Genomic DNA, 15,869 nt, shown 5'->3' on the forward strand with positions numbered 1-15,869 from the left:
TGCCCCCCCAACTAGAGTTCACCCCCACTTCATTGAGATGAAAAGGCATGGAATATTGATACATTGAGCCTGAGGGTCTTGAGGTACTGAGCACCCTAGAAAAGAAAGATAGCCTTAGGAAGGAAAACAGTCCCACTGAAATGATCCATGAAGGAACTGACAGTCTGAGGCCAGCTCTGAAATCCTTCTCAACAACTAGGAGTAGGGATTGCTGACATCTACAGTAAGAGCTTAACAGAACATCACAGCTGCTGTCATGGAACCCATACTTAAAATTCATCCCAGCATCCCCAATAGGTTGGCCTTTGTCCTTAAAAGACTTTGTAATGCTTACAGAAAATATGACATTTTGCAAAGAAGACCCAGAGAAGAGGACAAAGCAAACAGGACTGAAAGGGGCTGTGGCTCACACACGTTAGTCTGGTCGGGGAAATCGCTTTCTGTTCTTAAAGGTCAGAAGTTTTCAGTTACACGTGGACGGGAAGACAGCTGCCAGAACAAGACAGAGGCTGGTTTTCAAGAAAGTGAAATGACCATTGGAGGTTGGTTTGGACCTGAGTGGTACTGGGCAGGATACACAGTGCACAGTTTCCTTTTCTATGGAACAGACCAAGACTCACAAAGTTTGCCTCATGACTTACAGGCAAAAGAATATCCATGAGGGGCTAAATAAGGAATTCATACTCAAGTTTCTTCTAAGAGTTTTAATTTTGAGGCAGGTTTGTGAAGATTAATATCCCTGAGCCTCAGTTTCTTATTCTGAATTTTGAAAATTATAATCAAAACTAAGACAATCAAAGGATTATGGGATAGTAGAATTGAATGCATAATTTAAGAATTTTATAAGATTAGTGGGTGTTAATAGTAAGAAGTGTTGAAGGTATCTACTGAATACATAACATATAAAGCTACAAAAAGAACATAATGCAGATAGTTTTATAAAATGCAACACCAATTTAAAAAGCATGATTTATTTTTTTAAAAAAAAATATCTCTTCTTGGTACTTCTTAAGCAATGATCTTTGCCAAGCAAATTTACTCTGTCTTATTCCTTGTTATCTGTTTTCATAAAATCTTCAGTCCTTCAAGGTAAATGTTAAGCTCTTCACATGAGCAAGGGCTCATAGCCACATTCTATCTGGTGTGTCTCTGATACATTCAGGTACTGTGTAAGCCGCAAAGCCCATTCTCTCTAAACGCATCCTTTCTTTTCCTACTTTCCCTTCTATCTCAAATGTCTGACCACACCCACTAACCTTACCTCTGTGCCCTCTTCCGCAGACCCGAACTCAGACCTCTGTGTTGACTAGGAACACCACTCTCATAACACATGCCGTACTTTATTGCTTTTGTATTTTCATCTTTACCATGAAATGTTCATCTCTTTAATGGCAGGTTCTGTTTCTAATTCATTTGAGCAAGGACCACATCCTGTATACACTTGCATGTGAATTGGATGAAGTCATTCTGTGCCACATCTCAGTGTATTCCATAGACGATCCAGTGTTTTTCAAAATAAAACTCTTCTAATTAAAATTTCTGCATTTGATAATGGCCTTCTCGTTTTCAAGTAACATTTTCCTTTGGCAAATAGTTAACCTTTCTGCATAATGGACACTAGCTAAAAACTATAAAAATTAAAATAATAAAAGCTAGCCCAAAGAGTGTTGGGAACAGAGAAAAAAGTCCAAAACCAATAACATTGGATGATATGATTGCCATATGTTATTATCATTGCCATTTGAGGAAGAGATTCTATTCTACGAATATTCCCTCTTAACATTGAATGCCAAATGTTACTTTAAATACATTTTTTGAATTTGAGAATGTATTCAGTATTCAATATGACAGATGTGTGGAGAAAAAATACCAATTACTACTAACAGCTAGCACACACACGGTACTTATTACATGGTAAGCAATGCTCTAAGGACCTCAGGTAAGTTCATTCATTCTCATTTATCCATTCGCGTAGTTACATTATAGGTTCCTTTTCTATGGAAAAGACCAAGACTCACAGAGTTTGCCTCACGATTTATATTCTGATATTTAAGTGGCAGAGCTGGGATCCAAACACAAGTAGTCCAGATTCATTACTTTTTTCCTTTCTCTTTTCTAAATGTTGTAGTGTAATGTTATAGAATCATGAACGTTTCTCACATAAGCACACTTTAGAAAAAGATATATATATAATTTATACCATATAGTATATAATTATATATTAAGTTATATATTTCTTAATCCATTTTCATTTATGCATAGCAATTTCAATACTTCTATCTTTCCAGATATCCCTCCACACTCCACTAATACATTGAGTTGCTTCTGCTTTCAATTTCCCTACAGATAGACCACAAAGTACAACTTATTCAAGCATAAAGGATGCTGGAACATCACACTTAGTGGTATTTTCCTGTTTGTTTTATGATTGGTGTTTACTTTACTGTTAGTTTTTCTTTTTTTTATCTTTTTTTTATTAACTTGAGTATTTCTTATATACATTTCGAGTGTTATTCCCTTTCCCGGTTTCTGGGCAAACATCCCCCTCCCCCCTACCCTTCCTTATAGGTGTTCCCCTCCCAACACTCCCCCCATTGCCGCCCTCACCCCACCAGTCTAATTCACTGGGGGTTCAGTCTTAGCAGGACCCAGGGCTTCTCCTTCCACTGGTGCTCTTACTAGGATATTCATTGCTACCTATGAGGTCAGAGTCCAGGGTCAGTCCATGGATAGTCTTTAGTTAGTGGCTTGGTCCCTGGAAGCTCTGGTTGCTTAGCATTGTTGTACATATGGGGTCTCGAGCCCCTTCAAGATCTTCCAGTTCTTTCTCTGATTCCTTCAACGGGGGTCCTATTCTCAGTTCAGTGGTTTGCTGCTGGCATTCGCCTCTGTATTTGCTGTATTCTGGCTGTGTCTCTCAGGAGCAATCTACATCCGGCTCCTGTCGGTCTGCACTTCTTTGCTTCATCCATCTTGTCTAATTGGGTGGCTGTATATGTATGGGCCACATGTGGAGCAGGCTCTGAATGGGTGTTCCTTTATTCTCTGTTTTAATCTTTGCCTCTCTCTTCCCTGCCAAGGGTATTCTTGTTCCCCTTTTAAAGAAGGAGTGAAGCATTCACATTTTGATCATCCGTCTTGAGCTTCATTTGTTCTAGGTATCTAGGGTAATTCAAGCATTTGGGCTAATAGCCACTTATCAATGAGTGCATACCATGTATGTCTTTCTGTGATTGGGTTAGCTCACTCAGGATGATATTTTCCAGTTCCAACCATTTGCCTACGAGTTTCATAAAGTCGTTGTTTTTGATAGCTGAGTAATATTCCATTGTGTAGATGTACCACATTTTCTGTATCCATTCCTCTGTTGAAGGGCATCTGGGTTCTTTCCAGCTTCTGGCTATTATAAATAAGGCTGCAATGAACATAGTAGAGCACGTGTCTTTTTTATATGTTGGGGCATCTTTTGGGTATATGCCCAAGAGAGGTATAGCTGGATCCTCAGGCAGTTCAATGTCCAATTTTCTGAGGAACCTCCAGACTGATTTCCAGAATGGTTGTAACAGTTTGCAATCCCACCAACAATGGAGGAGTGTTCCTCTTTCTCCACATCCTCGCCAGCATCTGTTGTCCCCTGAGTTTTTGATCATAGCCATTCTCACTGGTGTGAGGTGAAATCTCAGGGTTGTTTTGATTTGCATTTCCCTTATGACTAAAGATGTTGAACATTTCTTTAGGTGTTTCTCAGCCATTTGGCATTCCTCAGCTGTGAATTCTTTGTTTAGCTCTGAACCCCATTTTTAATAGGGTTATTTGTTTCCCTGCGGTCTAACTTCTTGAGTTCTTTGTATATTTTGGATATAAGGCCTCTATCTGTTGTAGGATTGGTAAAGATCTTTTCCCAATCTGTTGGTTGCCGTTTTGTCCTAACCACAGTGTCCTTTGCCTTACAGAAGCTTTGCAGTTTTATGAGATCCCATTTGTCGATTCTTGATCTTAGAGCGTAAGCCATTGGTGTTTTGTTTAGGAAATTTTTTCCAGTGCCTATGTGTTCCAGATGCTTCCCTAGTTTTTCTTCTATTAGTTTGAGTGTGTCTGGTTTGATGTGGAGGTCCTTGATCCACTTGGACTTAAGCTTTGTACAGGGTGATAAGCATGGATCGATCTTCATTCTTCTACATGTTGACCTCCAGTTGAACCAGCACCATTTGCTGAAAATGCTATCTTTTTTCCATTTGATGGTTTTGGCTCCTTTGTCAAAAATCAAGTGACCATAGGTGTGTGGGTTCATTTCTGGGGCTTCAATTCTATTCCATTGGTCTATCTGTCTGTCTCTGTACCAATACCATGCAGTTTTTATCACTATTGCTCTGTAATACTGCTTGAGTTCAGGGATAGTGATTCCCCCTGAAGTCCTTTCATTGTTGAGGATAGATTTAGCTATCCTGGGTTTTTTGTTATTCCAGATGAATTTGCAAATTGTTCTGTCTAACTCTTTGAAGAATTGGATTGGTATTTTGATGGGGATTGCATTGAAACTGTAGATTGCTTTTGGTAAAATGGCCATTTTTACTATATTAATCCTGCCAATCCATGAGCATGGGAGATCTTTCCATCTTCTGAGGTCTTCTTCAATTTCCTTCTTCAGCGTCTTGAAGTTCTTATTGTACAGATCTTTTACTTGCTTTGTTAAAGTCACACCGAGGTACTTTATATTATTTGGGTCTATTATGAAGGGTGTCATTTCCCTAATTTCTTTCTCGGCTTGTTTCTCTTTTGTATAGAGGAAGGCAACTGATTTATTTGAGTTAATTTTATACCCAGCCACTTTGCTGAAGTTGTCTATCAGCTTTAGTAGTTCTCTGGTGGAACATTTGGGATCACTTAAATATACTATCATATCATCTGCAAATAGTGATATTTTGACTTCTTCTTTTCCGATCTGTATCCCCTTGACCTCCTTTTGTTGTCTGATTGCTCTGGCTAGAACTTCAAGAACTATATTGAATAAGTAGGGAGAGAGTGGGCAGCCTTGTCTAGTCCCTGATTTTAGTGGGATTGCTTCAAGTTTCTCTCCATTTAGTTTAATGTTAGCAACTGGTTTGCTGTATATGGCTTTTAATATGTTCAGGTATGGGCCTTGAATTCCTATTATTTCCAGGACTTTTATCATGAAGGGGTGTTGAATTTTGTCAAATGCTTTCTCAGCATCTAATGAAATGATCATGTGGTTTTATTCTTTCAGTTTGTTTATATAATGGATCACATTGATGGTTTTCCATATATTAAACCATCCCTGCATGCCTGGGATGAAGCCTACTTGGTCATGGTGGATGATTGTTTTGATGTGCTCTTGGATTCGGTTTGCCAGAATTTTGTTGAGTATTTTTGCCTCGATATTCATAAGGGAAATTGGTCTGAAGTTCTCTTTCTTTGTTGTGTCTTTGTGTGGTTTAGGTATAAGAGTAATTGTGGCTTCGTAGAAGGTATTCGGTAGTGATCCATCTGTTTCAATTTTGTGGAATAGTTTGGATAATATTGGTATGAGGTCTTCTATGAAGGTTTGATAGAATTCTGCACTAAACCCGTCTGGACCTGGGCTCTTTTTGGTAGGGAGACCTTTAATGACTGCTTCTATTTCCTTAGGAGTTATGGGGTTGTTTAACTGGTTTATCTGTTCCTGATTTAACTTCGGTACCTGGTATCTGTCTAGGAAATTGTCCATTTCCTGAAGATTTTCAAGTTTTGTTGAATATAGGTTTTTATAGTAAGATCTTATGATTTTTTGAATTTCCTCTGAATCTGTTGTTATGTCTCCCTTTTCATTTCTGATTTTGTTAATTTGGACACACTCTCTGTGTCCTCTCGTTAATCTGGCTAAGGGTTTATCTATCTTGTTGATTTTCTCAAAGAACCAACTTTTGGTTCTGTTGATTCTTTCTATGGTCCTTTTTGTTTCTACTTGGTTGATTTCAGCTCTGAGTTTGATTATTTCCTGCCTTCTACTCCTCCTGGGTGTATTTGCTTCTTTTTGTTCTAGAGCTTTTAGGTGTGCTGTCAAGCTGCTGACATATGCTCTCTCCTGTTTCTTTCTGCAGGCACTCAGCGCTATGAGTTTTCCTCTTAGCACAGCTTTCATTGTGTCCCATAAGTTTGGGTATGTTGTACCTTCATTTTCATTAAATTCTAAGGCGTCTTTAATTTCTTTCTTTATTTCTTCCTTGACCAGGTTATCATTGAGTAGAGCGTTGTTCAGTTTCCAAGTATATGTGGGCATTCTTCCTTGATTGTTATTGAAGACCAGTTTTAGGCCGTGGTGGTCCGATAGCACGCATGGGATTATTTCTATCTTTCTGTACCTGTTGAGGCCCGTTTTTGACCAATTATATGGTCAATTTTGGAGAAAGTACCATGAGGAGCTGAGAAGAAGGTATATCCTTTTTCTTTAGGATAGGATGTTCTATAAATATCCGTTAAGTCCATTTGGCTCATGACTTCTCTTAGTCTGTCGACATCACTGTTTAATTTCTGTTTCCATGATCTGTCCATTGATGAGAGTGGGGTGTTGAAATCTCCCACTATTATTGTGTGAGGAGCAATGTGTGTTTTGAGCTTTAGTAAGGTTTCTTTTACATATGTAGGTGCCCTTGTATTTGGGGCATAGATATTTAGGATTGAGAGTTCATCTTGGTGGATTTTTCCTTTGATGAATATGACGTGTCCTTCCTTATCTTTTTTGATGACTTTTAGTTGAAAATTGATTTTATTTGATATTAGAATGGCTACTCCAGCTTGCTTCTTCTGACCATTTGCTTGGAAAGTTGTTTTCCAGCCTTTCACTCTGAGGTAATGTCTGTCTTTGTCTCTGAGGTGTGTTTCCTGTAGGCAGCAGAATGCAGGGTCCTCGTTGCGTATCCAGTTTGTTAATCTATGTCTTTTTATTGGGGAGTTAAGGCCATTTATGTTGAGAGATATTAAGGAATAGTGATTATTGCTTCCCGTTATATTCATATTTGGATGTGAGGTTATGTTTGTGTGCTTTCATTCTCTTTGTTTTGTTGCCAAGACGATTAGTTTCTTGCTTCTTCTAGGGTATAGCTTGCCTCCTTATGTTGGGCTTTACCATTTATTATCCTTTGTAGTGCTGGATTTGTAGAAAGATATTGTGTAAATTTGGTTTTGTCATGGAATATCTTGGTTTCTCCATCTATGTTAATTGAGAGTTTTGCAGGATACAGTAACCTGGGCTGGCATTTGTGTTCTCTTAGGGTCTGTATGACATCAGTCCAGGATCTTCTGGCCTTCATAGTTTCTGGCAAGAAGTCTGGTGTGATTCTGATAGGTCTGCCTTTATATGTTACTTGACCTTTTTCCCTTACTGCTTTTAATATTTTTTCTTTATTTTGTGCATTTGTTGTTTTGACTATTATGTGATGGGAGGTGTTTCTTTTCTGGTCCAATCTATTTGGAGTTCTGTAGGCTTCTTGTATGCCTATGGGTATCTCTTTTTTTAGGTTAGGGAAGTTTTCTTCTATGATTTTGTTGAAGATATTTACTGGTCCTTTGAGCTGGGAGTCTTCACTCTCTTCTATACCTATTATCCTTAGGTTTGATCTTCTCATTGAGTCCTGGATTTCCTGTATGTTTTGGACCAGTAGCTTTTTCCGCTTTACATTATCTTTGACAGTTGAGTCAATGATTTCTATGGAATCTTCTGCTCCTGAGATTCTCTCTTCCATCTCTTGTATTCTGTTGGTGATGCTTGTATCTACGGCTCCTTGTCTCTTCCTTTGGTTTTCTATATCCAGGGTTGTTTCCATGTGTTCTTTCTTGATTGCTTCTATTTCCATTTTTAATTCCTTCAACTGTTTGATTGTGTTTTCCTGGAATTCTTTCAGGGATTTTTGCGATTTCTCTCTGTAGGCTTCTACTTGTTCTCTAAGGGAGTTCTTCACGTCTTTCTTGAAGTCCTCCAGCATCATGATCAAATATGATTTTGAAACTAGATCTTGCTTTTCTGGTGTGTTTGGATATTCCATGTTTGTTTTGGTGGGAGAATTGGGCTCCGATGATGCCATGTGGTCTTGGTTTCTGTTGCTTGGGTTCCTGCGCTTGCCTCTCGCCATCAGATTATCTCTAGTGTTACTTTGTTCTGCTATTTCTGATAGTGGCTAGACTGTCCTATAAGCCTGTGTGTCAGGAGTGCTATAGACCTGTTTTCCTCTCTTTCAGTCAGTTATGGGGACAGAGTGTTCTGCTTTTGGGCGTGTAGTTTTTCCTCTCTGCAGGTCTTCAGCTGTTCCTGTAGGCCTGTGTCTTGTGTTCACCAGGCGGGGTGCTGCCCAAGGGCTCTCTGTGGTGGCAGCAACCAGGAAGACCTGTGCCGCCCCTTCTGCGAGCTTCAGTGCACCAGGGTTCCAGATGGCCTTTGGTGTTTTTCTCTGGCGTCCGAGATGTATGTACAGAGAGCAGTCTCTTCTGGTTTCCTAGGCTTGTCTGCCTCTCTGAAGGTTCAGCTCTCCCTCCCACGGGATTTGGGTGCAGAGAACTGTTTATCAGGTCTGTTTCCCTCAGGTTCTGGAGGTGTCTCAGGCAGGGGTCCTGCAGCTCCTGGGCCCTCCCCCACGGGAGCCCAGAGGCCTTATACAGTTTCCTCTTGGGCCAGGGATGTGGGCAGGGGTGGGCAGTGTTGGTGGTCTCTTCCGCTCTGCAGCCTCAGGAGTGCCCACCTGACCAGGCAGTGAGGTCTCTTTCCCACAGGGTCTGGGAGCAGAGAGCTGCTGCGGGCCCAGGATCTGCGGGCGTGGGACCTCCGGCAAACACAGGACGTGCCCGGTCCTAGATGAACTCTGCCTCTGTGTGTCCCAATCTCACCAGGCAGCTCTCTTGCAGCAGACATGTTGGTCTTACCTGTGGTCCCGAGGCTCAAGTTTGCTTGCGGGGTGCTGCCCAAGGGCTCTCTGCCACTGTTTGTTTTTCTTTTTAAAGCAGGGAATTAGCATATAGTCCAGGTTGTTCTGGGACCTTGAACTTGGAATCTCCTTGCCTCAGCCTCCTGAGTGTTCAAATTACAGGCTTACAATTTTCACATGCTGGGCATTTATAGATAAAATAAACCAGAGTGCTCTCATGGTTTAGGGTCCACTTCACTACCAAGGAAAACTCTTAAGGAGTCTCAAGTGTGACGTTCTGGAAAACGCTGAGCAGGAGTAATCTGATGCAATGTTTACATCAGCTACGAACGGCCATCGATGTTATTGTGGTAGAAATTTTAAAAAAAACACGCAGAATAAACTAGTAAGCAATAGAAAAAGGACAAAGTGAATGTATACGTGGGCAACTGAGCCATGACAAACCCCAATTGACTGTGACACCTCATAATCACAATCAACACGACAGGTAGGATGCATGGTACCATTGAGCTTGCTATGCTGAGGTAAACATCGTGTCGATTTAGAGCTAAGAAACATTTCCAAGCATTCATTTTTCCTTTAACAACATAGTATAGATTTGTCTTTAATGAACTCATACAGATTATAGCTTTAAATTTTAACAAATATAGTAAGAAACTGAATACCAGAGGAAAGGAGAACTTAGGAATGATTTGTTTATTCCTTCCATTTGAAGATAAGTCAACTCTGACCAGAAAAGTCAGAATTAGCCCACAAATGTAATATTAAAGTAATATAATTTACAGAAAATATTTGTTGAGAAAAACTGAGATTTATTTTTCTTCATCCTACCATTAGGATACTTTATTTTCAAAGATGGTCTCTACACACCCTACTTTAGGAATGGTATAATTGAATAATATGTCAAAACTCCCATATAGAAATAATTTCCAGTCTTGCATGGAAAAAATTCTTAATTTATAGAAAATAATTTTTCACCACCATGAACAGAAACTATTTCATAAAGGACCCATTCATTCATGAATGAATGATTGAATGAACATAATTTCAGCTGCACAAACTCAGAGTGACATTATATGAGCCACCTTCTATTTCTACCTCATGCTGCAGAATGCAAGCTATAGCCAGCAGCATAGGAAAGTGAGTCTGGTCTTGTCCTTAAAGAATCACAAGCTCTCTCTGTGGCCAATAATGGAAAAACACTCCTGTAATCTCAGCAACTGGGAAGTGGCTACTGGAAGATGGGCTGTCTAGTAAAATTGAGGCTATCAGGGGCTACATGAAGAGCCATGAACCTTCCCATCCGATCTATGAGGAACACAGCATAGCTTATATAATGTAAAACACGTTACAAAGAAATCAACTCTGTAACTATCCACAGGAAAATATTCAGGAGCTGGGATTAGAGGGTCAGAGGATAAAGTGTTTGTGTTTCAAGCCTAAGGATGAGTTCAAGCTCTGAGAACTCACGTTTTAAAAGCCAAGTATGGTGCCCTGTAAATGCAATTCTAGTACTGTAAAAATGGAGACAGGCGGACCCCTAAGGTGAGCCAATTCTACTTGGGGAATTCCATGCCGCTGAGAGACTGGCTCAAAAATCAAGGTGAATAGTCCATGGTGAATGACAGGCAAGGTTGTCTTCTGGGCTCCACAAACACAAGCATGCATGAGTAGTCCCAGCTTTGTGATTGCTCTGAACGGGAGTAGCCTTGTGCATTTGCATATTTAACCAGTGGAATAATTGTACTTGTACACATGAGTATACACACACATTCACACACACATAGGCACACACACATGTAGAGAGAGAGAACATTCAAGTAAAATACTTAAACTCTAGAAATAACAAATGTCTAAAAAGTTTTGTTTTTAAGGACAACAACTGGATGGCTTTTCTAAACTAAAAGTAATTACAGGGCCAAGACAAACGTAATGCTATCGGTGCTTCTTCTTAGAGTCCAGGATTAGAGAGAAGGTTATCAGAAAATGGAGATAACTGGAGAAGCCTGTATATTGAGGAGTAAGGCAGAAGAATTGCACCACTATCTAATTCTTTAAAAGCAATCATGGTGTTAGGATTATACCAGCTTTCTTTTTATATTAGTTCTTTGAGAATTCTTTTTTGTTTTATTTATTTGCACTCCAGTCATTGCTCCCCCTCAGTTCTCCCTCCCACAGCTTCTCATCCCATTCCTCCTTCTCCTTGCCACAGATAGAGTGCTCAAAAATGTGGAATACATCATATGTTTGCACAGGGGCCATGCTTACCTTCTCTGTATCCTTTCAATTTTAGGATATGTGCTGCCGAAGCAAGCACATTCTTTCAGAATTTTATACAGTGTGTATTTAGATATTGACTTCCCTCCCCCAACTCTTCTCAGATGCACCTCTACCTATCCAACTTCAAGACCTCTTTTTATATGTTTCAAATCTAGAGTCCAATTTATATAGCTCAATTACTCATGCCAGGAGAAACTGCTACAGACTGGCCTACCCAACAGAGGCCACACCATTAAAAGGAAACCAACCTTCCTTGCCAACCCGTATACAATGCCACCTCCTCAGCTACTGGTGAGAGGGCACCTCAGCTTGGTGCCCACACCAATATACCCCATTCGTGTGCCTATTTTGTCTGGCTTGAGCTTGTATAAGTTGTTCTTATTATAAAGAAGTCAGTACTAAAGTGTTTAGTGGTAAAATTATTCCACTGGTTAAAATATGCAAATACACAAGAAGACTACTGAAGTACTGAGTAGTCTGAAGACTACTCCCCTTCAGAGCAGTCACAAAGCTGGGACTACTCATGTTCCAACCAAAAATCTGTGGCTCCTCTTCGCCAGTTTAGCAAAAGAGCTTTGCGTAACCCAGGTAATTTGCTTGCTTATATGTCTTTGTTTATTATGACAATTTTGAGCAAGATGTAGCTTTGGGAAGCAGTGACCAGGAACAGACCTGCAGGGCAAGTGGCAGCATTCCTCATCCATTTCTGGTGATGAGATCATCTCAGGAGCTTTTAAAGCCCCTTCTGCATCTCTTCCCCACTTTCCAGAAGACAAAGAATAGCCAGAGAGCTATGCTCCTGCATCCTTTCTGGTCTTCCTAGAAACTAGCCCCAATTATGAAACAGTCTAGTTAGTGTTGCTCACTCTATAAGTGTCATTAGCACAAACTTCACTTTAAGAACTTAAAAAGAGAAGCTAGTCCTGTCCCTCAGGGAATTCTATGAGTTTTAAGAGTGTGTTAGTGGCAAGAACAAAATGCAATTCTTAGGACAAAACAGAGTGTGTCATAGTCTAACATTATTATTTTGTGAATTAATCTCCCCATACCTGCAGGACTGCTTCCTCAGGAATGTGTTCTCCAACAGACAAATTCTGAAGGTGGTTAATATATAAAAGAAGGCATTATGTCAACAAGAAATTATTTTAGCTTTTTTTAGCACAAGTTAGGTGTTTTGTTTCTCTTACTGCAATCTTTATGGAGAAGTCTGGGAGCCTACATGTTCGTGTGCATTTGTTGCAACCAATATAACTGTAAAGGTAACAGTATCTTTTATCATTAAAAAAGCTAATTTTCTCATACCTCTTCAGAGTGATAGAAGGAATACTTTTCATATACCCCCATCAGTAAGCACAGGAGATTCTAAGGAAGGCACTGAACAATTTACATGCTTTGAAAGAGGAGCACTATCAGGTTCCTTTATGTCTTCCCCCATACCCATTAGAGACCTTTTTCACTGGTTAAGCCAAGAGTGGGCATCTACCCTCAAATCAATAGGCTATAGCTAGAAATGCAGAGGTAAATTCTTAGTAATTTGTCATTGTTATATACCAATGGAGAATCATGGACAAGAAGTACTGAAGCCAAGAAAATGCTACAAATAGTCATTGGCACAACTTTATTGATATTAAGTAAAAATGGGTGAAGAAATAGGGTATCAGAACATATGTAAATGATTTATATGGACAGTAACAAATTAAAATCATATATGCTCTGAAAATATCATATGTAAGAGAAGAGGAGAAGGGTGAATTTTCACGTGGGAGTTAATGAGTATCAATCAATATAACGTGAGAGACTGTAGAAGAATTGCTGATTATTCGTAAACCCAGACTATGATTGACTCAATCCATGTTGGTATTATTTCATACTCACAGGTGGCTTCCATTTGCCAGAAATTAATGGTGACAGAAAGTACTTTTACAGACCATGAGCCTCCAAAGATAGCTTTTATGTTACTTGTACAATTGGACACCCCACCTTGGCCCTGTTGAGCTTATTATAGCTCATTCAGACATCTGAAAATCTTCTGACAATTTTGCTTCATACCAAATGGAGCCAGTGCTTTCAAATGGATCTCATTAAAGTTCTTATAAAGCCACTACGTGTTAGAAAGGGTTTCCAACCCAGATGGGTTCCTGCATTCGAACTTATCAAGCCTCTATACAGTACTATTCCTGATTAGCAATTTGTTCTCCTAAGAGCTTTAGAGACAGACCTTCTATCTCTGCAATTTCATCCCTTTCCCATTTTTCCTTTATCGGCACATTCAAATGTATTTTACTCTTATCTTGGATCTGTCACTCAGCATATGTCAACTTCAAGAGTGCTGGACTGTAGCTGTGACTGTCAGTAATGTTTCAGGAGGGAGAGGGGAAAAAAGGAAAGAGGAGGATGTCAGAATGCATACATCACATCTCGACAAGCTCCCTACCTTGATAAATAGCATTCTCATATGTTCTTCTAAATTATTTCCATCAGACAACCAAATGCCAGTCTATGCTTTTGTCTGGGGAAAGCAAAGAAACGTTCTTTGACTGTATCTTATCAAATACCATGTTCAATCTAACCATATCATCATTACCCTTTCATTCTCTAAAGGTTTTATTTAAGGCTTTTTCCTTTTTGATCTCCTCCTCCCTAAAGCTCACATCTTCTGCACCACGTGTGTTCTGCCACGACTTCCTTACTAACTCTGCTTTTTCTTTGACTTACCTACCATCCCCCACCCTTACTCATTCACTCTGGAAAACTGTCCTTGCTGTGTATTTTGAAGCTTCTGATTATGTCTCTGGTTCCAAAAGTCAAAATTACTCTTCTAGTGACAGAACTGCAATTTATCAACAGCACAAGAGTCTGGATCAGAGAGTGGCCTGCTGGTCCTTATCTGCTCAACTAGCTAGGTAGATAGACTGGTGAATGGGTGATATAAAAATGCAGCTAAGCATTGCTCCACAATAAGAAGAATGTCTGAGAAACGTGACAATAGGTGATGTTGTCCCTTGTATCTGAGCCTTGATGGCACTGCCTGATAATCTATGTACTTCAGTGACATGCCATTATACTGAATACTTCAGCCAGCTGTAATATAGTGGAAAGAATTTTGTATCTAAACATATCAAAACACATAAAGAACAGAATAAAAGGAAAGTGCAGAGGATAAAAAGTGGAATTCCTGTGTAGGGTAATTTTCTCTGTTGGAGCTCAAAGGGCTGGAGGTCGCACTAAGATATGACAAGAGGTAATGGCATGTGAAGGCCAAGGATGCTACCCTCCTCCATCCTGGGCTTGGATAGATATGATGCACTGAGGGGAAATTAAACTTGCAATAATAATAATAATAATAATAATAATAATAATAATAATGATAATAATAATGATAATCCTAAATTAGCATTAACATAGTAAAAATTTATAAAAAAACATTTTTAAAGTCTCTGACCTTTTTATAATAACAGGAGACATAGAAACTAAAATTAACCTGAGAGAAAAACAAAGAAACAGGAAATTGATAATAGTGTTTATATTTCTTCAGTGGGAAAGGAATTGAACTTTTTCTCATATACAATAATATCCACTCTTCTAAAACTTCAAACATGACAGAAAATAGCATTTTCCTCAAACACCATTTTTAAAGGAGTTTGAGCCATGTTGAATAACACCATACTTGATCCATTAATTGATAATTTTGCTACATCTTACTGTAGCAGATTTGAAGTCAGAAAGATCTCTGTATAAGTTCTGACTATCCTGCTAACTATCTATGTGACTAAGCCTGGGTTTCATATGAGGATTAAATGATTAAATGATCAAATGATTATTATAGGCCAGGTATATTGCCTAGAATGTATTAACTCTCTGGTCTTCCCAGACCCATGATGAGACATTTTTCTATATTACAAATAATGAAAGTAAAGCAGTGTGGTAGGAGATTTGCATAATGGCACAAATATACTAAGTTAGTTTCCTATGGAACTAGTGCAAAACACCCAGAAATTGGTGGCTTATAGCAAGCAAATATTTTACCTCACAATCAAAGACCAAAATTCATGTGTTTCATTAGACCTAAGCTCATATGCTGGCAAGAGATAATGTATTTTCTTACCTGCTGAAGCTTCTAGATGCTGTACACATGCTTTAACTAAAAGCCCCTCCCTTATATCACTCCAATCTCTACCATATTCCTCTACCAAGATTCCTCTTTCTGGTCAAATCCTCATTGCCTTTCTATCTTGTCTGTATTAGGGTTCTACTGGAAGTTCAGAATAACCTTCCATCATAATATCCTTAATCACACCCCTATCATATTGCAACATGATAGGGACATGCCTTAGAAGGACTTGAGGCCAGGTTTGCCCTTTCTACAAATGCTTTCTGCCTTGTAACTAACCAGTCCTTTGAAGACAATGTTAATCTCTTACAAAGATGAACCCTCATGAGCTAGCATCTTCCTGTAAACCCTGCCAACTTACCAGTCGACCACATCAATACTGCCATGCTGGTGACCATGCTTGATGTATGAAAACTTTAGGTAATACACTTAAACCATATAAAGCATGAATTAGCTGTTAACTAACCTTTGTATGCAATAGAACCATGCACAGGTTATGGGTGTATTGGAAGCCACAATCAACTACAATACCTACTATGTGCTTCATTGAAAATTTCATTCTAAGC

At 39.2% G+C, this 15,869-nt stretch overlaps 1 protein-coding gene and 1 pseudogene across 4 annotated transcripts in view; one reads left to right on the forward strand and one right to left on the reverse strand.

Moving 5' to 3' along the window:
* The window catches only part of Tenm4 (teneurin transmembrane protein 4), a 2,974,939-nt gene that overhangs the window by 1,496,493 nt on the left and 1,462,577 nt on the right, over positions 1–15,869 (forward strand). The window lies entirely within an intron of this gene.
* LOC120100184 (U6 spliceosomal RNA) lies at positions 11,136–11,229 on the reverse strand (annotated as a pseudogene).

The sequence above is a fragment of the Rattus norvegicus genome, chromosome 1 (genome assembly GCF_036323735.1).
Source record: "Rattus norvegicus strain BN/NHsdMcwi chromosome 1, GRCr8, whole genome shotgun sequence".
NCBI lineage: Eukaryota > Metazoa > Chordata > Mammalia > Rodentia > Muridae > Rattus > Rattus norvegicus.